Raw genomic sequence first — 25459 nt, forward strand, 5'->3', positions numbered from 1 at the left:
TCTTCACTTGTAGGGTGAGAAAGGGACCACCAGTCAATAGTGTTGTATGATCTGAGCACGGAACGGAATGTTGTTGAGCAATCAGGGTGACTCAAGATGACCTTTTTACCTCGGTGCGCTTCTGAGATATCCAAACATACAAACAGACTCTCTCACTGAGTGGTTTTGGGTGGCACAAATAACACACATCCTGAGCAAATTAAAAGACATGCTTTTGAGAAACGAAACAGAACTGTGGGCTGTGCATGTGACTTATTGGGTGTTTTTATGGATGAGCTTCTTACTTACTCGCTAAACACATTAAACACTTTTAAAACCATAAATCTTTAGAATGTTCGTTTGAATGATTAAAAACGAGTTCTGAACAACAAATAAAGCATTGAAAAATATCGACACTTCACATTTGCTTTTTCAAATGTGTAATTGCATTTGTAATTGCCAGAGACATATTAAATAAAGTCGCTGCAAAAATTGCGTAGAGTTAAAGTTGTGCCACGACAGACAGGTTTGGTTCTCTGTTACGGTGTAAGTGTTTACTTTTGAGGAAAACAATGCTGTGGTGCAGTGGCATTTACACACACCAGCTCCCTGGGTGGCTCTGCTACTAAAACGCATTTATCTCACAAGGCCAGTGTTCTGTGGCAAGACAAACAGCACATATTGTAACAAACAGATCTCCGAAGCAGACTGAATGTGCAACAGCGATAAAGAAATAGTCCACATGAGTTCAAACATATTCATATAACTTTTGTTTCATATACAAGTAAATAATTAAATAGTTTACCCTGCGTAAGCTACCTACTATTCTTAATAACAAGGACGATTTATGAAGTATTATAGTAAGAAAATGTCATTTACTACATTTAATATAAAAAGTATATAATAAGGTAATTTTCTCTAAAACACACATGCAAATAATATAAACTTTTAAAACAATTTGACAATATATTGACATTAAAGAAATAGAGAATACAGCAATTGTTCTATGATTCTATCTCTCGACCATCTGCTGTTGCAAATTTAAGTCACGCTATTTAAAGCATTTGTCCTGTAGCCCCCAGAACGGCCTTTGATCCATCCGCTACCCCCCGCGGTTAAACTCTCTAGTCTATTGAAACGTAGTGATTGTTACAGTAGGGTATATATATATGTGTGTGTGTATATATATATATACACACACACACAGTTATATACAGTTGAAGTAAGAATTATTAGCCCCATTCGATTTTTTTCTTATTTTTAAAATATTTTCCAAATTATGTTTAACAGAGCAAGTACATTTTCACACTATGTCTGATAATATTTTTTTCTTCTGAAGAAAATCTTATTTGTTTTATTTCGGCTAGAACAAAAGCAGTTTTAAATTTTTTATGAACCATTTTAGGGACAAAATTATTAGCCCGTTTTAGCTATATATTTTTCTCGATAATCTACAGAACAAACCACTGTTTTACAATAACTTGCCTAATTCCCCTAACCTGCCTAGTTAACTTAATTAACCTAGTTAAGCCTTTAAATGTCACTTTAAGCTGTATAGAAGTGTCTAGAATATATCTACTAGAAAATATCTAGTAAAATATTATTTACAGACATCATGGTAAAGATACAATAAAGCGGTTGTTAGAAATAAGCTATTCAAATTATTATGTTTAGAAATGTGCTGAATTTTTTTCTCTCTCGGTTAAACAGAAATTAGGGAAAAATAAACAAGCGTTCTAATAATTTAGGGGGGCTAATAATTCTGACTTCAACACACACACACACACACACACACACACACACACACACACACACACACACACACACACACACACACACACACACACACACACACACATTATATTCTGTCAAATATCTTTAGAAATAGAAAGATAAAAATATATATAAACTACACATTTTTAACAATTTATGTTTTTGATTTTGTTTATCTTGATTTTTCCTCTTTTTAAATTTTTTTTATTTTGTCTAATATACAAGTTTTTAATATACAAGTGACCAAATATTTGTCAAGCTTTTTGTTATTTTAGCTCCAGATTTGTCTTCAGTAGTCTACTGACTATTCTAAAGTAAATTTAAAAACATATTATTGTAAAGCATTACATAGATACATAGAAAATATGAATTTATAATAATATTCTGTGAGGAGGGTGCTCATGTGCTGATACAGCTGACGTCAGCATTATTAGCCATCCTCTTAAACTTGATTTCGCTTACATGTCTCCCCAATTTCTCTTTAACGGAGAGAAGTTTTCAACACATCACTAAATACAACAGTTTTAAAAATATTCCTAAAAATCGATTTCTTTAATCTTCGACAGGATGACTATTCAATTTTACTAGATATTTTTCAAGACAGTTTTCAGATTAAAGTGCAATGTAAAGACTTAGCCAGGTTAACTTGGCAAGTCAAAGTGTAACAATAGTTTGTAGAGGTATGCTTATTTATGCTAATAAAATTGACCAAATGGTTAATAAAACCTGCTTTTCTGTATATTTATAGAGAGACAGGGAGGGAAAACTCAAATATATTATTAATGACATAGTATATTTAATGCTGTTCGCTTATAGTTTAAAAATTTACTTTGACTTGAGACTACACTTTGGCCTATGGGTTCACTTTATGCATTGTAATAAGCAATCCTATATTATTCTCGATTTTTCTTTCTTTTTTTTTTTTTAACAAAATCATGGATTATCTCCTCTATTAACTTTCGTACTGTATAATTTATAAAACGGAATGAAAATAGTAATGGGCATCACATTTAAGCATCACATCTGCTTTCTATCTGTGACTTCTACTCACTTTCGTTCAAACTAGGCTTCAGATTTAGAAACTCCCAGTTCTCTTTTGTGCCACCTCAAAACACATGCGGAGCAAAGCAGGTGAGCAAGAGAGGGCAAACTCCGGTGAAAGAGTTGAGGGAATGGACTCTGTGCTGGAGGGTGCTGACAAGTGCTGAAGAGAAATAGTTGGAGGGGGGTCGGAAAGGTTTGGGGGGTCGTTTTTCTAACATTTGAGGAAACGAGTTTGCCTAACTTTTCCCCCCTTGTTCACTCTCTAGTGGCCTCACCTCTTCCCCAAAGTTTACGCGGTCTTGACAGTTCCATTTCATCCACGACCCTCTGACGGACTACCCCAATATTTGCTCAGGCGGACAGGTTTGCCCTGAGCTCTGCCTCAAACATCCCCTGACTGCTTCTCCCCTGGCCTCGGTTCACACAGAGTTCAGGCCGAATTAATACTCGAAATAGGCAGGTCAGCCTGTCAGGAGCTGCGGACGGGCTTCCATCTCGCCGGGGTCACGCGCAGGTCTTTTCCTTCAGCTTGAGCCGCGAGCACCGTTCTGGGGATTCACTTCGTCTTTCTTGATTTTTTTTAGCAGTTCACCCGTATCTTCCCTCTCCCCGGTCAGCATCTTTGACTCACCATCTTTCCATAATACTGTACTGTACTGTATCCTTTATTATTATTATTATTATTATTATCATCATCATCATCATCATCATCATCATCATCATCATATTTAGAAACGACTATACGCTATGTGAGGAGTTTAGAATTTTAGCCTACGGGGTCAAATTTAATCTTTAGTTCATAGACATTGTTTCTTGTTCGTTAATTACAAAAGAAATGTAAGATATTTTAAAATGTATAAATGCGGGTATCGAAAAGTCTTCTATGCTATTGTGAGTGGTCCTAAAATGTATTTCGACGTTAACTTATACTTAGTGAATTACTTAGGCTACAGTGCCAGTGTAAATGAAAAAAAAAAATCTATAAAAACTACACATTTCGCACAGACATACGTCTATTGAAACATCACCAGCTTTAAGGTGAACCTTAATTTGAGATATATGATTTCATATATGGTCAGTTTTCTTTTATGCAACAATGTAATCATATGTAATAATGGTTTCATTGTGTTATCGTTAATTTATTATTTTGACCAAAAAACACACTTAGCCTGATTTAATGAACAACTTTAATAGTTGATAGCTATTACTATAATAACTTGACTGATATGGTTGCGTAAAGGTAATTCATCTCGTCACTGAACTCTGCACTAAGTTTCATGACTGTTTGCACTATAGTAGAAAAGATGAAAAAAAGACCAACTTAAAAAAAAAATCTTTTTTTAAACAATCCATCAAAACTGAAAAGGAGCGCAACCCACTCAGCAGGCCGTCAGGGTTCATGCAATTGAATGTGTTAAAAAACGCTGGTGAACTTAAAATGACCCTGCTGACCAGACGCAGAAAGAACATCCTGAAATGCCGAGAGAACTGCAGGGTTTTGACCAAAAGTTGAGAGTCCGCATTTAATTTCGTTAATACGAAAATGACCCAACGAATTATAGAATATAAAAAGCCTACGGAAAAAAATATTTGGCAAAACACGACATTTTGCTTGCTCCAATGAAACTTCTTAAACGTTACCTGCTTATTTTTTAACACAATAATAATAAATAACAATAACAATAATATGAATAAAAATAAATAAATAAATAAATAATACAATCACCTTCCTACATTGATTAAAATAAATAAAATATTTTAGCATAAACGACAATGAGTTATTTTCAACATCGGCAAGAACAGAGGAGAACTGTTCTGTTCATGTATTCTGTTTTTTCTCACATTCTTAACTGAATTCAGAGCAAAAGGTTATCGGAGAGAAAAAAAATTCCTCCCTCACGCTTGAGGAAGGCCAGAGAAAAGGCCAGCAGGCCACCAAACAGACGCAGGGGAATCATCGCAGGTTACACAATACCTTGCGCATTCACTAGCTCTTTTATAATATTTTATTAAAATAATGTGTAAATCTGAACCACTATACGAGCATTAGTTCCAAAACAATAATATAAATATAATTGTTATGACTTAAGTAATTCATTGTCTAGATTCCATTGTAAAGTGTGCGTAAACGAACAATATACTACCGTAAGACAGATTTATAGGCGTTTAGTTTCTTTGGAATTTACTTTTATTGAACGATATATTATGACATTTTCGTTAAACTGATTGCGATTTAGGATTATGCGTGATTATTATTTAGAAGTTTTCTATAGTCACTACGTCGCTTTTGGTATCCGAATGTAGTTCAATTAAAAGTGCAGCCAGACATCCCCTGCTTCTTTTTACGCACACGGAGTGTTGAATGAGGTCTGCACAATAGCCTCGTTTACCTTTCACAAACACAGCATGTTGTCACAAGGTATTTATATCTCAAATGGAGATTAGAAACTTAGAGCAGCTGTCCCAAACGCGCGCACACTTCCATTTTGCACAAGAACTGAGGCGTTGACACAGTAACGAGAGCGTTTCATTCTAGCATTATTGATTCATTATGACATAAACCAAGATTAAGCAATCTAAGTTTATTTGTGTGTGTGCAGTGGTATTTATAAATGACTTACTCAATGCTAATGTATGACACACACAAACAATTAAACATTATAACTGAAAATTAAGAGTTTCTCTGGATTTACAATTTATAGCTGTGTGTTTGAGTAAAATGTAATTTGTTTCATTCTGTAAACTATCGATATTTTCTTCTAATTGAAAATAAAAATTCTGTCATTTAGAGTATTTTTCCACAATAAAACAATAAAAAGGTGCAATGTTTTCAGTTTAAACACATTCTTAGACAACACAACACCAATTTCCGAAGAGCTAAGCAATCAAAATTTGGTAAAATAGCCCTGATTTTCAATCAACAAATGAAAAACATGTTATCCTGCTGACAGTGAATCTTATCACAGCTTTACAGAATAAAACTAATCGAAAACTTTTTACCCAAACATAAGCGAGGAACAACAGCTATGAAGATTTCCCATACAGAACTTTATAAACTGAAATAAGTTTTTTTTCGGCATCCATGAAGATGTATCATCCTTCTATTTAGTATTATATCATCTGCCTCTCTTCTCCAAAAATAACACACACATTTCTCCTTATCACTCTTTCCCTCATTCCATACCTGTCACCAGTGTAAACTCCTTTTACAGCCAGAACACCACCTGAGATCAAGAGTACATGAGCCAGTATGTATCAGGCTGTTTTAATTGGTAACCAAATGCTGAATGAGCCAAGAATTAGAGCCTGTTGAGTTACAGTGTGAAGATGGACAAAGGCTTAGTCTCATATAACAGGCCAAAAAGACAACTCTAAAAGTGGACAAGGTGTCTCCTGGGCCAAGCTGCTTAGTGATTTTTAAATAAAATTGGCAAGCGATCTGCACACATCATTTTATAATCTTAGACAAACATTATTTCCCCTACCACTTCAACGCCATGCAACTTTTCGCTTGTCTGATGATGTGTTTACTGGTGCAAAGGGTGGGGCAACATGTCAATCACAAAACTACCAATAAAGTGCAACAGCTGGGTTCCAGATGTAACAACTCATACATTTTCTCTATAGGAATGCAACACGAAAATAAATGTTGAGAGCCAGCCACTCATAAGCACCACAAATTGCAATCCATGCTCTCAATGTTAATAAAACTTATAAACGTACACTACCATTCAAAAGTTTGGGGTCAGTTTTTTTTAAATAATTTTTTAAAAGAAGATTATTCTGTTCATCAAGGCGGTATTTACTAAATGTAAAAAAAAAAAAAGTTAAATCATTAAATATTAATTCAAACTTTAAATAGCTGCTTTATAATTGCATGTAATTTTAAATGAAATGATTACTCCAGTCATTATTGCTTTTTTTACAATTACCATCAATAATCATACTAATACAAATAAATAAATAAATAAAATAATAATAAAATAATAATTAATATTAGAGTGATTTCTGAAGGATCATGTGACTGGAGTAATGAAGCTGAAAATGTATTATTAAAATCAATCACTGGAATAAATTATTAACTTTTGAACAGTTATTTTATAGTGCAATAACATTTCACAATTTTACAATTTGTACTGTATTTGTGATGACATAAATGCAGCTTTGGGAAGCAGGAGAAGCTTATTTTAAAACATTTAAAAATCCTACTGATCCCAAACTTCTGACCGGTAGAGTAGATTTTATGTATGGAATATGAACAAATCCCTCGACTTCTAATGTAATGCAATTATTACTGTTGCTATGTGTTTGACAAAGATGTTTTCTGTAAACTACTGATGACATTTCGTCAAAATGTAAAATAATAAAAACGTATTGATTTATCACTTTTTTTTTTTTTTGCAAAAAATGAAATTAAACCAAATATGACAAGGCATGTTCTGTAATTGAATCACAACAAACAACATGTTATTCTCAGCAATCTAACAAAGAAATTGTATTTTTGGAATGCAAAAACTTTAAAGCTCAAAATCATTTCTAAACAATTATTTTTTTTATCATTGTCTTTTTTTCATATACTTCAAATACAAGTTAATTATAAAAAGCAAAAATCAGTACAAGACACTCAACATGTATGAAAAATGTTTTCCCATTTTTCTTATTTTTAATTTTTTTGAGTACCTTGCTGTTCATTCTGATGAATCCCTTGCCCACAGAGCACACATACATTATTTAAGGTACCCCTGGGCATTTTTTGTTCGATTTTGGATTTTTTAACAATTAAATTTTTTTATACATAAGAGCTGCTGAAAAAAGTGCAGGCGCTAATACACTACTATAAGCAAACAACAACAATCCAATCAATCAATCAATCAATCAATCAATCAATCAATCAATCAATCAATCAATCAATCAATCAATCAATCAATCAATCAATCAACCAATCAATCAACCAATCAACCAATCACTTATATGTTAATATTTGAATGCAGGCCAAAATTCTTTTGATTTGCTATAGTTCAAAACTTTGAAGCAATTCTTTCATTTAAGACGTGTGACTTTTCAGAGCTGTCAGAAACCAGAGCAGGGGGTTCAAGAAGCGGTGGAAATGGCAGATTATTTTTGTGTGTGTCTGCACAGGTGTGTGTACGTACAAAGATCAGAGGCCCGGATGAGATGGTGCAGACAGAACGGACATGTGGAACACTTAAACCAAACCAAAGACTGATGACCGAGGACTGTATGTGTGCGAGGCCGACTTCTCATTTTCAGACGCTCTGACATGCAGCATGTAGGAGTGTATTTTTGTATACGAGATAGCGAAGACCTGAAGACAGGACGGAAACCCAATCTTAAGCGAGAACTGGCTTCGGTCCACTTGTATGCTTATATGCTGTTTTTAATACTGTGTAGACATCATTACCTGTCCGTCACAAGGGTTCATAGCAAGGGCAAACCAACAGCCTTCGAACTTCAGCCACATCTACTGTGAGCACAACTATCCAAATGCGCCTTGTTTTTAGCACAACAATCTATAACCGGCCTGCTGGTGAAAAGCAATCAGAGACTCAAGGTTACATTGACACCTCACTGTCAACTCAAAAAGACACTTCACGTGACACCAAAGGTCAAAAGTCCTCATTTTACTCCTGCCTCAATTGAAGCAGGGCAATATGTGTTACACCGATGCCAAAAGTTGTTATATATGTGTGCATGACTCAAAGTGAGTGCTTCCAAATAGGTTCTGGAAGTGTGAAAGACTTGATACACAGAACAGCTGTAGCTTTTCTAACTTAATCTGATGTTTGCGTTCCTTCAATTTCTTTCACACTGATGTTTATCATATGGTTTACTTTTTAAATCACTTCAGCACTATTTCTATATTAACCTTTTCACTTCAGCATTTTTTCATTTCCAACCGTCTCTTTACAAAGCAAAAATGCGTTAACCTACTTTAAAACAAGCGTTTGGATGTTATAAAAAAAACCTCCACCTCTCTCTCTCCTGATGGGTCACTAGTGCAATCTATCATGTAAGGTCTGTCCGGCTGTATATTGACAAATTGCAAATACTCACACACTTTCAACGTATAAACAAATGAGGTTATCATTTGCGATAAACTGCAACAGGAATTCATTATGCTTGGTTATCCTGTTTCAAACATGACATTAAGACTTTACAAACACACAAAATAATCAAACCAGTTGAAAATTTGTATGCTAAGCAAATGATTCGTTGATTTACAACCAGGATGAGTGGGATTGAAGAAGAATGAGATGTTTTCAAACGAACTAAAACTGAAGAATCAAAATGCAATGCATGAATGAAGAAATTAATAAATAAATAAGTCAAGTACAAGCAAAAAAATGGATAAAGATTAAACATTAATTTGGTGTGGTGAAAAGTTTACTTGACAATATCCTGTAGTTTTGATGACATATTGGAAAATTAGCAAGAAATGTTTTAGTATATTAAATTAGTAAAAAAGTCCAACTTAAAATAGATAACATTAGATAATTGTAAAACTACTGAATTAATATATAAACATTGGGTCAAGGGCATCAACCATTAAATAAATAAAAAGACAAACAAAACATAAAAAGTGTGTTGCACCTTAATTTTTTTATATGGATTTGAAAATGTCCGATTTTCATATTAAAACCCAGAAGATAGCATAGTTATTGCTGTTGTTTAAAATGATGTTTTGCCACTGTTTTTCAAACCACTAGGTTTTACCCATTTAATATAAACTAGACTTTGTTTTTTTCAATAAGCACAGGCCAGAGTAAACATGTTTCTTAATTTTTAGACAAATATATGTCTAAAATTGAACAATTTTCTTTACCCACATGCATTTCTAAGCTCTAAATATTGGACAGGACAAATCATGTTCAGATTAACTAAAATCATTAGGTAATGCACAAATGTTTATGACACCACATCAGTATAATTCTACATTAAAATTGCAAGAATTGTTTATTTTGATAATTAAATCCACTCATTTGTGGAATATTGGTGTTTTATATCCCATTGCTGCTGAGCATTAAAATGCAAGTCTCATTCCTCTTTCCTCGATGCTGTTCACTGGACTCTTCTTTTCTCTCTGTATGACTGTTTGATCCTACTGGATATGTGAGGAACTGCAACTCTACAGACAAACCTCTTGTCTGCAGGACAGGAAAAGGAGGGGGTTTCCACACACATACACATGCACGCGCACATACGGATGCGCCTAAACCTCATTTCTTCTCTTCATAAGCTAATCAGGCAAAATCTAATTTTGTTCGAGGAATCTCAAGGCATTAAAAATTTACAGGTAAAAAGGCAGGAGAAGAGAAAGCATGAAAGATTTATTATATTTCTTACATTTTCTACTTCCTCTAAAACAGAGTCTCCAATGCTTCATTTTCCTCATGTGTGCTGCCTTTTATCCCCATGCTGTGAGGAGGTTGGCGGTGGGCCTGCTGTGCCTGACTGAAAACAGGTTAATGTCACTCTGGGATCGGCTCATATGGTCTGAAGGAGGTTCCAGTTGAGAGCTCAGATTTACTTTCGTCTCCCACAGCACACTGCCTCTGTCTCAGTGACAGCTAACCTCTGACTGAACCCACACACACACACACACACACACACACACACACACACACACACACACACACACACACACACACACACACACACACACACACACACACACACACACACACACACACACACACACACACACACACACACACACCTCCCTTTACCCAGTGACATTATCCAGCTATAATGCGCAAATATTATAATATTTATGGATAGAAGTGTACACTAGTTTGAAACATTTCTGAGGATACAATTATAAAACACCTCAAACAATAAAAGCATTTAAATATTACTAAAATAGTTATAGATAAGTTAATATATAAAGAAGTTAATATATAAATAATACAATTTCCCAAAATGCCAAGCTCTAACAACCTTGTTCAGTCATCTTGAGAATGTACTGGACGGTTACAGTAAGAGCCTTTGAATGAACAACTAATCACTGTATTTGTCTGAACATCTTTAAAGTAAATCATACTTTAATACAGTGTGACTTTGAAATCACAATTTCTTCACCCATATCTATATATTTCCTGCATGTAGACAACATTAAACTTTACTCATAATAAGTTAACGTGCTTAACTTCATACCATTAATGCATTATCACAAATTAACAAAGAATATTAGTCATTTCATATTATTTAGTAATACTATGTAATAATATAGTAATGCTTTGAGTAACACGAATCATCAATAATCAATCAATAATAGTACTGCTTACTATAAAACTGAACATGAACAAAAATCAATAATATAGTTTCCTGCTAATTCACATTATTATTATTTTTAATAGATGCGATATAGTATAATATATTGTTTAATTGGTCCTAAATGGCACACAATAACACAGTGGCCAGACAGGTCAGTCAGACAGTTTCCTGTGCAAGCTGGTGGTTCTTGGCCAGAATAAACCCCTTGGTCTAATCAGAAGTCTGGCTTTGCAAGTCTGCTAAACCATTTTGTGGTGTGGCCCACATCAGATATCTGTGACTCCATTTCTTTTCCTCCACTTGGCTCTCGACCAACTCCCCTAATGAACCCTGACACAGAGCCTCGTCCTGAGGCTCTCAGCATCCCCTTGCCTCAGCAGTGTCCAGCTCACACAGTTCACTCAGGTGAGGCCCACAGTGCAGCTCCGCCTTGGGGACATGCATGCCACCATTAATCAACAGGAGAGCACACAGCAGACACACACTACACTGGCACAAAGCCCACACACTCTCTCTCTCTCTCTTGTGCACAGACACATCTCTTAGTGAGGACACTGCATTGACTAGATGGACAACAGTAATTTATTTATTTTTTACCCCTAATAAACATTTACAAAAACTATTTCCTGATTGAACTATGGGCTAGGAGTCTATAAGCAATGCTTGTGAAACCATACCTTAATGATTTACAAATCTACATATTTAATTTACACATTTAATTTAGTTCGCATTTTTGCGATAATGAAAATTTCCTTACGACTTACACTCAGGTGGTTCTAAACTTTAATGATTTTCTTTTCTTCTGTTGAACAAACCAAGATAATCTGAGGAATGTTGGAAAACTCAGCAATTGACATCCATAGTGCAAACAAAAAATAACATGAAAGTCAATGGCTGCTGCTTTTTGGTTCTGCTTCCTGCACCAGAAGAAAGAAACGAAAACAGGTTGGGAACAAATGGAGGAAGAATAAATGATGACCAAATTTCTTTAAGTAGTGCTAACATACTGTTCTACAACATAATATTACCAATCAAACAATAAACAGTATTGTAAAACACGCTGTATTGTAAACATTAGTAATTAAGCGAATCAATTTTGCCATTTTAGGAAAACATAAAAAAAAACACATCCACAGTATGCACTATGCAGTTGTATTTTTATAACTGATTATTGATATAAAGGAATGACTAAGTATTAAAGAGCTAAGAGATCAATGGAGAAGTATTACAGTGAGTCTACAGTACAGTAGTAGACAAATCTTGTGTTCAATGTCATCTGACATGAGAAATACAAAGCTATTCATAAAGACTGGCTGTTGGTTTTCCTCAAGAGAAAGAGATTCATCAGTCTCTCAGACCAAGGGCTGCACAGCCATCGCTGGGTTAATCAAAATGATCTGTGCTCCAAATAATTTGTCCAACGGGCCGATCAAAAACAAGCAAATCAAACACGCTCACATTTACACCCACCATGTTGAACACTTGATGACAAATAAACAGATAAATCAGCCAATGAATCCGCATGTGTGCAATTACACACACACAGTTTGAGGCGAGTGGGCAGCACCTGGATTGCCCTTGTCCGTGTGAAGCACTTCGGCCCAAGCGAAGACAGATGGACTAATTACAGCATGTTATACTCCAACAAACTAACCACACTCGCCACGGAGGACTTTGATTAAAGGCTCCCCCATAAATGTAATTTATAAATGTATGTACGTGTTGTCGAACACGCATACTCTTGATTGTGTGTGAATTTATGCGCGTGAGTGTAAGTGTCTGTGCAGTGGCTGTTTTCCAGATGTTGCTGGGTGAGAGACGGGCCTGTCTGCCAACAGGAGGTGAACACTCATCTTCAGCTGGAGTCAGAAAGTCAGACATTCAAACAGAGAGAGAGAGAGAGAGAGAGAGAGAGAGAGAGAGAGAGAGAGAGAGAGAGAGAGAAAGAGAGAGAGAGAGTGAAAGAGAGAGAAAGAGAGAGAAAAATTGACAGAAAAAAAAGAAATAAGAGAGAGAGAAGGAAGGGGACAAGCTGTAGTCACAACAAAAGACGACTAATTCATTATGCAAAACAGACCTTTCTAAGTCATCAACGGCTATTGCATTTTTGTTTTGCAATTTGCTATACTAAATGATTCATGCATTTGTTGAGAAAATATTTGGGGTGATGACAAGACCAAGGGCTTAAGTTTGATTTTGATATTGCTGGGACATAAAGCAGACATTGCATTGCATTCATGATGCATATTTGAACAATTTATTACATCTAAAGGCTTTAAAAAAAATCTGAATAGCCTTTTTACGTTTTATAACAATGTTTAATAGACAATAAGACAAACTTTAAGCCATTTCTTAAGTTCAAACTTTAAAGCATCGATTTTAAGTTGTGGGTCGATCCTCAATAATTACAATCTAAAACAAAACAATCAGATAAAATCTGACAGAAACAAACAAAAAAGAGAACACATTTTGTTCAAGGACTGCACGATATAGTGAAAAAAAAGACATTTTGTTGTCTGTGAACAATTCTGTGATTATATATATATATATACACACACACACACACACACACACACACACACACATGCATATTCTCACAATTAAAGTCAAACAAATGTCCAACTACAGTGTTTAGAAAAAAACTTCATGATGTACGTTTACATAACATTATTAAAGAACAGACAACTTTAAACAAATGTTTTACTAAAATTACATTCTGTGAATGTTTTGAAAGTTGAAAACATAAGTTAGACAAGAAAATAGGAAGACAGGTACAAGTCCTGAACATCCCCTCTAAACTCTACACTGAACATGTGCAATCAGAAACTCTTCTTTTTAACTTACTTCAGATTTGTACCTAATCACCATCTCATCTTAAAATTAAACTATACAGATGACAGTACTGACATCCATATGAAATGCTTGAGTGTCATAGAAGAGATACAATTTCTAAATTTGTAGCAAACAGCACGTGTAACTCAACACTATGAGGAAGACCCACAGACTCCCTGGTCTTTGTTTCTTCATTCCTGACAGATTGCACATCTAAAAGAGGCACAAAACAACGAAACGGCAGCTCAATTTGGAGAAGACTGATTGAGCAAAAGGGTGAATGGGATGCAGTCTTTTAGAAGGGGGGCTTTACACTGCTGTACAGGACAGGTTGTGTCCAGGGGGTGCAGTTGGGGAGGGGAAGAAGTGGACAGGTCTCGGGCCTTTGTGAGTGTGTGTTTCCATGGTGGACAAGCCCCAGGCCAGAGGGACTGTCCTCTGTCCCCCTCCAAGGCCCCTCTCCTCCCTGTCAGCGGTGAGTTATTGATGGGACAGGTTGGCAATGGAGATCCCCCTCTTTTCACATAGGCCATGAATACCACACAGCTGGACGGGGACCGTTTGGGACAGAGAGAGTGTGGATGCTGCATGTGTGGAAATTGTGATTATGGTACAATACACTCCTTGTGTTTGAGGACTGTAGAATGTGTATACTTAAGTGTGTCGAAAGATATGTATGTTTTGTGCGCTGTGACTTATTCATTGGAAGTTTGCAGGTGTGTATATCAGAGCATATTATACTCTGAGAAATGCTGGATTAATTAAACCCAAACTGGGTAAAATATGGATTAACCCAAACTTTGGGTTAAATTTGGTCCTATTATATTAATAAAAAAATTAACCAAGCAGTTGGGTTAGTCCCTATTACACCCAAAATTGGGTTGAAATAAACTGTAGGTGATATGCTTGTGCAAGGATCTAAATGGGACCACTTTTTTGTTGATTGAGGCAATAAGTCATGGATTTGCTGAAAAAATTCACATAGAAACGACTATTCTGTAACTATTCTCTGGAACCATAGTCCAAAACATTTTTGTATTTTGTTTTCTTTTGCAGAACATGAAATTAGACTTATGACAAATTGGTTTTGTAAACTATGACAATTTACATACAGTCGATGTATCCCTTTAGGATAAAAAAATAAATAAAACTGACACCTTCTCTCAAAAAAGAGCAGACAGAACTTCTGCTTTACACTGATTAAGGGAATCCAGAATCCAACGATATTAACAGTGATATCATTGCTGCTTTCATAACCTTATATTGATGATATTGATTGTTTTCATAAAGAGTCAATGCTGAAAATCTCATACAATCCTATTGCAACCATCTATTTGTCCTGGAGAGCCATATGACTTTGCTCCAATTTTAAGTTTCAAAATGTTAAATTCAGGAACAAATTTTTCTGAGTAGGTTCTTTGTTTACAGAAGAAAGTACACAAAAATGATATTACACAACATGTGCTTTTCCAAAAATGATGCGTTCACTGTGCAGGGGTCTCAGTGTTTTGTAGTTTGTGAGCTGTAACATTTATAATTCAAAGGTAAAATAACATGACATAATAGCACCAAACCTTTACCCTTAATAATAATAATAATAAAAACACCAACAAATTGTTGCTAGCAAATGGCTAAGCATACTATCTTAGCAAATGGCTATCTGGTCTAATGGCAGATTGTTTTGTATTTTTTTTTTTTTTTTTTTGCTGCTGCTGTTGTTGTTGTTGTTGCAGGGTGTAGTATTAACATTCTAGACTGTTTTGCCCGTTATAAATGAAAAAAAAACAACAACAAATTCAACAAGCTAAGGCTATAGGTAAACTCAAAAATAATTTGTGCTGCTTGTTCAAACTACTTAATTAAAATGAGTTGAACAAACACAAATCTTGAGATTTATTTGGGGCAACTTAATCGTTTTATTTTCAATCCTTTTAAGTTTGTTAAATCTGTAAAGTCAACTTAATTATTTGTGTTGGGACAACATGAATGAATTGTGTGGAACCCTGCAATTTTACAGTGTATTATTTTGAATTTGATTGCACAAAAGAACATTATTTAAGATGTCTAATGCTAAGGAGCTTTTGCATCTGTATTTCTACAAACTACCACTTTGCCAGCATTTCATGTGATGTGTTTAGCCAATTAAAGTACAGATATATCTCTGAGAGTTCCCATTCTGCTGGGGTAGAGCCCACTACTAATTTAGTGCCCCCAAAAAAGTTCAAGTTAAAATCATTCCTATTTCTTGCATTGCAGACAAAGCAAAAAGCAGGTACTTCCACCATTAGTTCTTAGAAATATGAAAAATTTTCTTTCCTCGCTTGAAAGTCCTAAAAGACTGTGAACGTAACCACTCACAAGGTTATTATTAGAAAACACGTTTGCCACAGTAAAAACCTACAGTATATTGCATTTGCTAATAATTATGAATTAAACATTATCATGACAGTAGCATGCGTGCTATTGTGCTGCATACTACTACATGATTATCATCTATAAGATTTAGTTTATGGAAGTCTCGGCAGACAGAAACTATTTCACCCAGATGGGTGTTACAAAAACAGCCTGCCTCTTTTCTGCAACAGGGTTCTGCTCTCTCAGCACAACAGTTAAACAGGCAGGTCACACTCCTCTTGGCTTGCAGGTAGATCCCTCCATCCCATCCCTTGCTGTCGCTGGTGAGGCCACGAGTTGGACCGGAATCCCCCCAGCCCCACAGTAGGAGTCCTGATGCAATCTGACAGAGCTGTCAGAGACCAGGTGGCATCTCTTCCTCCCTTTTCCAAGATCTGTAGATGTCGCTGTCGTAGATACAGACTCATGACCCCCCTGGTTTTCTATCTGCTGTGTGGAAGCATTGTGGAGTGTCTTAATTTCCCTGTGCGCTCCTGTTCGTTGTTCACAGTGTGACAGTGAAAAATGGTTCGTCAGCTCGGTTCTCTTTGCTGGGCGACGCGAGGCCAAGCGACGTAACATCTGGCGAAGCAGCTCTGTCTCCAGGGTTTTTTGGCACGTGCTCCTGGCTGCCGTTTCAACTCTGCCTCTCATTTTATTTTCCTACCTCACTTTGTTCTGCTTCTCTCATCCTCTCCAGAGGTGCTGGTGAGCAACAGCGGGTCCATGTGGGCTCTTTTACCGATGAGACTCTCATTGACGTTGCCTTGAAATGATGTCATGGATTTATTAATTTCTCCTGAAGATGCTATATTGGAGTAGCATCTGGTTTCACTTTATTTTATGGTGTCATTGCAGCAGCGTGATCGTGCATTTAAATGCTCAGTAATATTAATTAACAACATGTATGTACTTTAGGCTTAGGGTTATTGCCTGTAATTATGCCTATACAGCAGGGCAGCTGAAGGTTGATTCTGATTGGTTAATTAACGTTTTAAGGTGTGCAATTATTTTGACAGATACATGCACCTAAAGTAGTTTCAGTAGCTCTTGACAGCATAACATATCCAAATCTCTATGCCACGGCATTTGGACCTTACAGCCTATAGAAGCACCTACAAAAACAATGGCCAAGCTTAATAAATATACAAAAAGAGAGGGAAAATAGAAGCCTTTCTCCAACAAACACACACATGCAACAAGAAACAAATTTGTAAGAATTTGTAAGAAACAAATGAAAAACATTGTGCTGCAAGCACTTCCACCATCTTTAATAAATAAAAGTTGTAAAACTGAAAAGCTACACAACATTTCACAGTATCGAGGTAGTAACAAAACTTAGTTTCTATATTAGTAGACTCTAGGGCTGTTTCTCAATTCCAAGAACGCAGAGAATGGACTTGCGTTCTTGTGGAGAGCGGTCTTGCCAGGCGTCCTCTGAAGAACGAACTCAGGAGATCGCGATGGTCACATGACCTTCACGTGTTTTAAATGGTAAATTATTTAAACATTACAGCATTCATACAACGATTTATTGTTTTTCCCCTTTTCAAAATATATACTTTGCATAAAAACATTACAAATATACTCTGCACACTATAAATAACACAGATTTTAATACAAACTTCAGCAAACAAACACCCTTAATGTGTTTATTTCTTTATTAAGATGTCCATGGTGATGTTTACTTTCACCGTTTCATTTAGGGAAACTCCTGAGGTAAATAAATGATATCTCTAAACTTTAATAATAAATCTTAATAAAATGCTGTGGTTCCCACCTCCAGTAGCAATGACTTCTGGGACTTCAAGAGCGAGTTTCGTGCTCAAGTCTGCATCCATGCATCCTCTGTACTTTCGGTCTTGAGTATTGGAACTTAGGCAGCTAATAATGACGTTGCACGAGAACACAAGACCACTAAAGAACGCATATTAAGCAACAGCTTAGATCAGTGGTGCTCAACCCTGTACCTGGAGATTGACTATCCTGTTAAGTTCAGCTCCAACCCTGATCAAACACACCTGAACCAATTAATTAGGACCTGAACAGCACTTGATATGTTTGATATGGGTTGCAACTAAAATGTGCAGGAAGGTCGATCTCCAGGAACAGGGTTGGTCACACCTGCTCTAGATACTGCATTAATGACTGCATTAGATCTCGATTACAAAATGAGGTAACAACTCAGCTATTTACTTATTATGTAGTTTTTTTTTTACCAAGATATTAACTGTTTATATATAAAGTATAAAACAGTTTATAAAGTATAAAGCTATAAAGTATGATTCTACATCCCAAATTCAACCCAATATCTAAACTCAACTACCATACTAACTATTACTATTAATAATCAACTAATTGGCAGTTTATTGAGCTAATAGTCTAAGTTAATGGTTTGTTAACAGCATAAATTGTGACAAAAAAACAGTATTACCCAAAAAGACCATTTGGTAGCAGCAACGAAACTCTTGGATGACATGTGTAAGAACACTCATATAAATGAGTATTTTAAGGAGTGGTAACAATATTAAACGTGTACCACCCGTAACTCTTTAAATGTGTATTCTTTTCTAAAAATTCAATGATCTGTCACCAACTATTAACAAATTAAGACCAATACTGCTTTCTTAATCTTAAGGTGCTTTCACACTTGGTTCAATTGCCTGGACCGAACCCAAATTCGATTGTCCCTCCCCCCTTGCCACCTTCTCAGCTGATTGTGTTTACACAGTCTTTTTTCCTTCTGAACGCTGGTACGCTTGTATCATCGAGCTGCTGTTTTGTGCATGGCTGTTTCTAGGTGATGGACACGAAAGCAAAGCACCAAAATGAAAAGATGTACGCATATCACGGTCGTTCTGCTTTTACTCAATCTTTTGGTTTTGGACATTAAGAAAGCAACTCACGACCATCTACCACAAAAGTATGAAAAACATTCAGAACATAATGGGGTGTCCACAGAAGCTGTTTTTGGAGCAGACGAGCAGACATTTCCACTGTGTTTGCCCTGGCTCAGTCCTGTTTGTCACTAAGGTACATGTGATACACAGACATCACACATGAATGAACGTTATGAAAATGACAGTTTGTTGTACTGTTGGTGGTTCACTTCCATTATTTGGTATGATTGCATAACCCACACCCTCAGACCACCTGTTTTTAGGTGGACTCTGGTGCAGTTTGTGGGTGCACACCCGAGGTCAGAAGCTAGCGTTCACACTAGCTATGTAAATGTACGGAACTCTGACATCAAACAAACCTAGGTGCGGATCAAAAGTGATAGTGTGAAAGCACCTTTAGCCTGTTGTTTTAACATCTAATATACTGTATACCAATTCTACTATATTCCTAAAAACCAAAAGTTCTATTTATTATTATTTTTAATGCACTTTAGTTAATATAAACAAATAGTTGAATATATCTCAACAAACAGGAACATAGATTAATACAATATATAACAAATGTATGCCTCATTGCTAGTTAACGTTAGTCGATGCATTAGCTAATGTTAACCACTAAGACTGAACTGAAATATTCTCAAAAATAAGAAAATACGACAGTGATCTAGTTACAAATTGAAAACAGAAATGTGAAGCTTGTTATTTTTAAAAGATAAGTTAATTAATATATGAGCTATGAAGTTTTTATAACAATAAGGTTGTTTTATGGTCTTAAGCATTACATTGTTGTCATGGAAAATAAATTGAGAAATTGGATGTAAGGCACGACCACACAAACAAAAATGAAACCATAACTTTAATAGCTCCAACACTAAGGCACTGTAATGTTCTGTTTATTATAAATGAATGATGCAAATATGATATTTGAGCTCTTTAAAGCAGGCTGCACTCTGTTTGGCTGTCAATGTTTTTTATGTTTTATTTGCTGGGGTAAAATTACTGTGAAAGGGACAGATATTTCTCTTATGTGCTTCGTTGTTATACATGATGTGAACTCAGATGTTGTTTGAAAATCACAACCATTTTTAATGTATTATTCCGAATGATACCTTCAGATAGAGAAGACAAGTGATAGTTTTAATTTCACACTAAAATCATATCAGGATACAAACTTTACTTGCTGTTTGTGCACTGTTTACACTTGGATCTAATAACTGTTTACAAATTGACTTAATGGACTATTATTTTTTTAATGTCTCACTCAGTTTCTGCTAACTGATAAACATTTTGCTGTGAACATGTATCACATAATGAATACTCCTGTACAACTGTAAAAAGCAAACAAATTACCATTTAGTCTATGAGAAATTAAGATGTTTGAAAAGAAAAGAGCAAAAGTCCATATCTCCATTAAAAAGCACACACATCCTGTGGCTTCCCGAGTACCATCCATAATTCATTAACTGATACCCAATCACTGTGCATTTCACTGGTGCTGAACGTTGGCTTTCTTGCCTGTGGAGAGAGTTTGGCGGCATGCTTCATTCCACCAGAGTGCATTCATAGGTGATTCATCAGCATATGCCACAGCAACACCACAAACCTTCCAGATCCTAATCATCTGCCTGCTGCTGCCAAGAAACCTGATATCCAATCTGAGTGCCATCTATTGCTTATTTCTGATCAGTATCTCAAATAAAAACAATAATTTCAAAAGCATTAAAAAAACACTTGCTGTGTATGTGGCTACAAATCTTCATTTAAACAATCTCAGCCATGATCTATGCTCCAATTACAGATACAGTGAATATCAAACATCCCAAACTACTGCTCTGATACCATCAAACATTATGTGAATTAATAAAGGAAATAATAAAAATTCTAACTTGAAACATTTAGGAAAGCCTAAAGGCCCTCAAGCATAACATATGGCAGAGTTGCCAGACTGATTTATATACAAAACAGACACATGCCATCTTGTTTCATGCACTACTTAAGTGTTTAATGTATCAACATGATTTTTAGTTCCACAACATGACCTTTTAAATTCAGGGATATTATATTGAACAGCAACTATAAAGCTAAAGTGATCTCATTAGTAAGCATTTGTATTTATAAACATTGGTTCCTGCAGACACTGCAATGTGCAATATTGATGTATTAACAGCATTGTCGACACACATTATTGACTTATTGACATCTAAAACATAAACTATTGAGTATGAGGAGAGGTAAAGATATACAAATAACGCCTTATACTAACCTTAATACTAATGTCATGACATTACCATTTGGTATAAACTGCATTCAATGACATTTATTAAACAGTTTACTCATTTACAGCATATGAAATAATTCTATTCCGTTCTTTGAGGTTGGCTGACTGAAATTAAAAGTCAGTGTGCATATATCACAATAAAGCATTGTATTCTGCAATATAGAACTGCAATTACAACCCATCATCATTTTGAACATATTTGGGCAACACTTTTGAATTCATGCTATACATTACAGCGATTGTACAAGTCTGTCTTATTTTATTTAAAAATTGTTATGGTGAGTGGTTGTAGTGGGACTGTCAACCCAAAGTATCCTTTGTTACTGTTACATATCTAATATGCTAAACTCCCTGTACATTTCAAACTATTACATTTCCAGTGTAAAAAGTTTGAGCTAGGTTTTGGAGGACAGGTTAAGGCATATAAAAAAGTGCATCTATACAAAAATGTTTATATTTACAAACATGATTTTGAAATATTTGTTTACATTCTAAAATGGCAAAAGTGTATTAATATTAATTAATTTGAAAATAGTTAAATGACAATTAAAGAAGACACTTGCTTTCAAAAGGTTGTCTTTACATAAAACCACTTTGTACATTTATTTTGATGCAGACATCAACATAAGTCTAGACACAAATTACACAAAAATATAAAACAAACTAAACTTAGAATAAAAACAATTGAAATCTTACTCAAACTGTTAATAAAACCAGCAATAGTCACAAAAATCACATAACAAAAATGACAAAAAAGCAAATATTTAGAATCTATTTGACAAAGAATTGACAGAAATTTTGACAAATTCTAACTTTATTTGGTGAACTTCGTCTGCTTAAGCAGGACCAGAAGCATCAACAATCACACTTTTTGAAAACTGCCAATTTTAAGATGTTTTTGACAGGTTTTCGAGAGCAGTGAAATCAATTAGTCATCGAAAAGTGCATATATATATATATATATATATATATATATATATATATATATATATATATATATATATATATATATATATATATAGAGCTCATGATTTTGTATGATTTATATATATATATTTTTTTTTACCAGAAAGGATCATGGTTATATATTTTTGTTGATCAACTATCAAATTAATTACTTCTTATTGCGTACTCGCATGTACAGTTTCCTTAAATCCAGGCCGAAACACGCTTATGACGTCAACACGCCATGATCGTAAGGGCCGATTGAGGGACTTTGGCCAGAACATTGGGGTTACACCACTACTTTTTACGAGAAGTATCAAGGAATTTTTAAAGACCACAGAGAGTCAGGACCTAAAGCCTTATATAAAACCACTTTGTAAATTTATTTTGATGCAAAATAAACACCAAAATAATAAAGTCAAAAATCACACAAAAATATAAATACAAAGTAAGCTTAGAATAAATAAAATTGAAATCTTACTCAAATGGTTAATAAAACCAACAATAGTCACAAAATTTTGATTAAAAAATTTACAAAAAAAACATAGGTCTGCATACAAGTCATGCATCTGTATAAAGTTTTTTCCTTGAAGAAATAACTCAACTACTGAAGCAAAATCATGAGCTCAGCTGTTGTGTTAAGGCTTCTAAGTTTTTACATAAGTTGTATTGATTTTGCCTGACTTTGCAGGTGTTGCAAACAAAAGAAAGAATGTTGAATAGCAACAATGGCTGTCAACGTAGTTACGTCATTACATCGCACAGTAGCAGAAGTTGAAAACATTTTAAACTTGTTGCCTAGCAATACAAAACAGTTAAAAAAACAAGACAAACGGTTAATAATGCATCAACAAAAGAGTATCATAAGCTGTATGAAAAAAAAGTTGTGCAACTAGTTTAAAAAAAAAAAACAAAAACATTCTGTAGCACACATAGTAATAGACACCAGCTTAAATTTAATGTTGGGTTAAGTTACTATTCATCAAAACATAATATATCATCAGATGAATACAATTTCAACACATTAATTCTGTTCAATCACAAATGGTCAACATTTAACATTCTGCCAGATTCAGAGTGTCATCAAGGCATTAAATAATAAAAGAAACACACACAATCACTCAACCTAAAACCTACCACCAAAATATGAACTCAAACCTTTATTCGAGAGACTCTTTTTCAGTCGCTGTAATGTATGAATCTAATTTATATTCAATACTGAGAGTTTATTTCAGCCCCGCGCTCTTCCTTATGGGCCTTGGTCATACTTCATCGAGGATATAAATGTCAGATCATGTACTGTGATCTCGAATGATCCAAATATTGTTAGGAAATCCCTCTTGATTCGAGCACTGAATAGAGTGCTGGAGTGATTCATGTCTGTTTTGAGTGGAGAGGGCTATAATCGTAAAGCGAGGAGATTATTTTAAAAGGCAGCCGGCAGGAGGTACAGACACGTCTGAGCTTGCTCACTGACTGAGAAACGGCCTGTAATAGCATAGTATTTATGATCTTAGGCCAAGGGGCTCTGTAACACACTGTTTTTTATGAAGTCGCTACTTGTAAGGCAGTAAAAATGGAGGATCATTACAGCAGTGTACATGTGTGATTGAGATATGACTTTCCATTTATGTAGTTCAGAAGAAATTATAGTTAACTAAAACAAATAAAAAACATAAAAACATTTTTTTTGTATTATGAAACAACGGTTGACAAAATCTTTGCAAAAATCTAATTAATAAAATATTAAAAAGTTAATTTATGCGACATTATATTTCTTGTTTTAATGTAGTTTCAATTTCTAACTCATCTTTTGACATTGCCATCATCCCCATGAATAGATGTTATAATATTTGTAGTAGAATGTTGTCTTATTTGTTGAGCAAAAATTTTACCTGATTTGTCTGAATGTTCATATAATTTGGAGCTGGATTGGAGCAAAAGCCGTTCTGTTTGTTCGGATGTTGTTGGATCAACCTCAATTTATATCTTAGCTTTTTCTTTAAAAATTTCAGTAGTACTTGCACATTTGAGGTCTAACTGTTTAATTTGATTTAATTGTTTTTTTCTTTTTTTTTCTTATTCCACAATGTAAATGAAATCATTTTCCCTCTAATATAAGCTTTTAAAGACTCCCAAACTGTAGATTTAATAACAACTAAAGTGTCATTGACATCACCTCTATTAATACTATTAATTAGGTATACAAAGGATGAATCAGAAAGAATAAATTTATTAAAGCAAAATGTCTTCCGTATTGGTGACTTGGGAAATGCTAGTTTTAGTACAACTGGGCTATAATCTGAGATTACAATAGTTCATTATTACAATCAGTAACAGAAGTTAAAGTACTTTCAATTAAAATAATATAGATGGCTGCCATTTTTTTCTCAGGGTCATAAATAAAATTAAATAAACTGTAGAAGCAAAATTTCTATAGTGAATTACATTGACTGAAAATTAAAACCAAAAGTATACAAATTTAAATTTAACAAACTGTAAAGAAAATATAATTTATACATAAAAAATATTCAAATTAAATCTAAAAATATAAAACTGAAGGCAAATTCTTTAAACTACTAATAAAAACTACAAAAACTAAATGATAAAAAAAAAAAAAACTGACACTGGTCCATTTTCTCTGCCAAAAAATCTTTTTATTATTTTGTAAATTATAATTTTCTGGGGATTAGTATACATTTATTTTTCCCCTGATTTTGATTGTGATAAATATAATCATATGCTTGGATTTGAAACTCGTAAAACAAACAAACAATAAATAAATAAATAGAATCATGTAAACTCAAAAATACAAAAAATTTATTTATAAATTAATTGATAGTCTTGGATTTAGGAAAAACTATACAATTATTAACACTGAAATATATGCATATACAGTGCTCAACATACATGAGTACATTCTTCACAAATCTATCTTTTAAATTCATATCTTTTTATAAGAAGCTCTACAATTCTATTTGTACATATACATTAGATTAGTCAGTACTTTAGCCAAATC

At 34.5% G+C, this 25459-nt stretch overlaps 2 long non-coding RNA genes across 20 annotated transcripts in view; one reads left to right on the top strand and one right to left on the bottom strand.

The window, feature by feature from the left end:
• LOC147845618 (uncharacterized) overlaps positions 1-25459 on the top strand; it is a 349241-nt gene that overhangs the window by 212833 nt on the left and 110949 nt on the right. The window lies entirely within an intron of this gene.
• The window catches only part of LOC147845619 (uncharacterized), a 388114-nt gene that overhangs the window by 108454 nt on the left and 254201 nt on the right, over positions 1-25459 (bottom strand). For 3 of the 19 annotated variants that reach the window (XR_015480740.1, XR_015480743.1, XR_015480746.1), the window contains one exon: positions 11653-12950. The exons of the other annotated variants lie outside the window; for them this stretch is intronic. This is a non-coding gene — a long non-coding RNA (uncharacterized LOC147845619). Of the gene's footprint in view, positions 1-11652; positions 12951-25459 lie in introns of those variants that run through there. 19 annotated transcript variants of the gene reach the window in all.

The sequence above is a fragment of the Danio rerio genome, chromosome 3, assembly GCF_052040795.2.
Source record: "Danio rerio strain M-AB ecotype USA chromosome 3, GRCz13ab, whole genome shotgun sequence".
Lineage (NCBI taxonomy): Eukaryota > Metazoa > Chordata > Actinopteri > Cypriniformes > Danionidae > Danio > Danio rerio.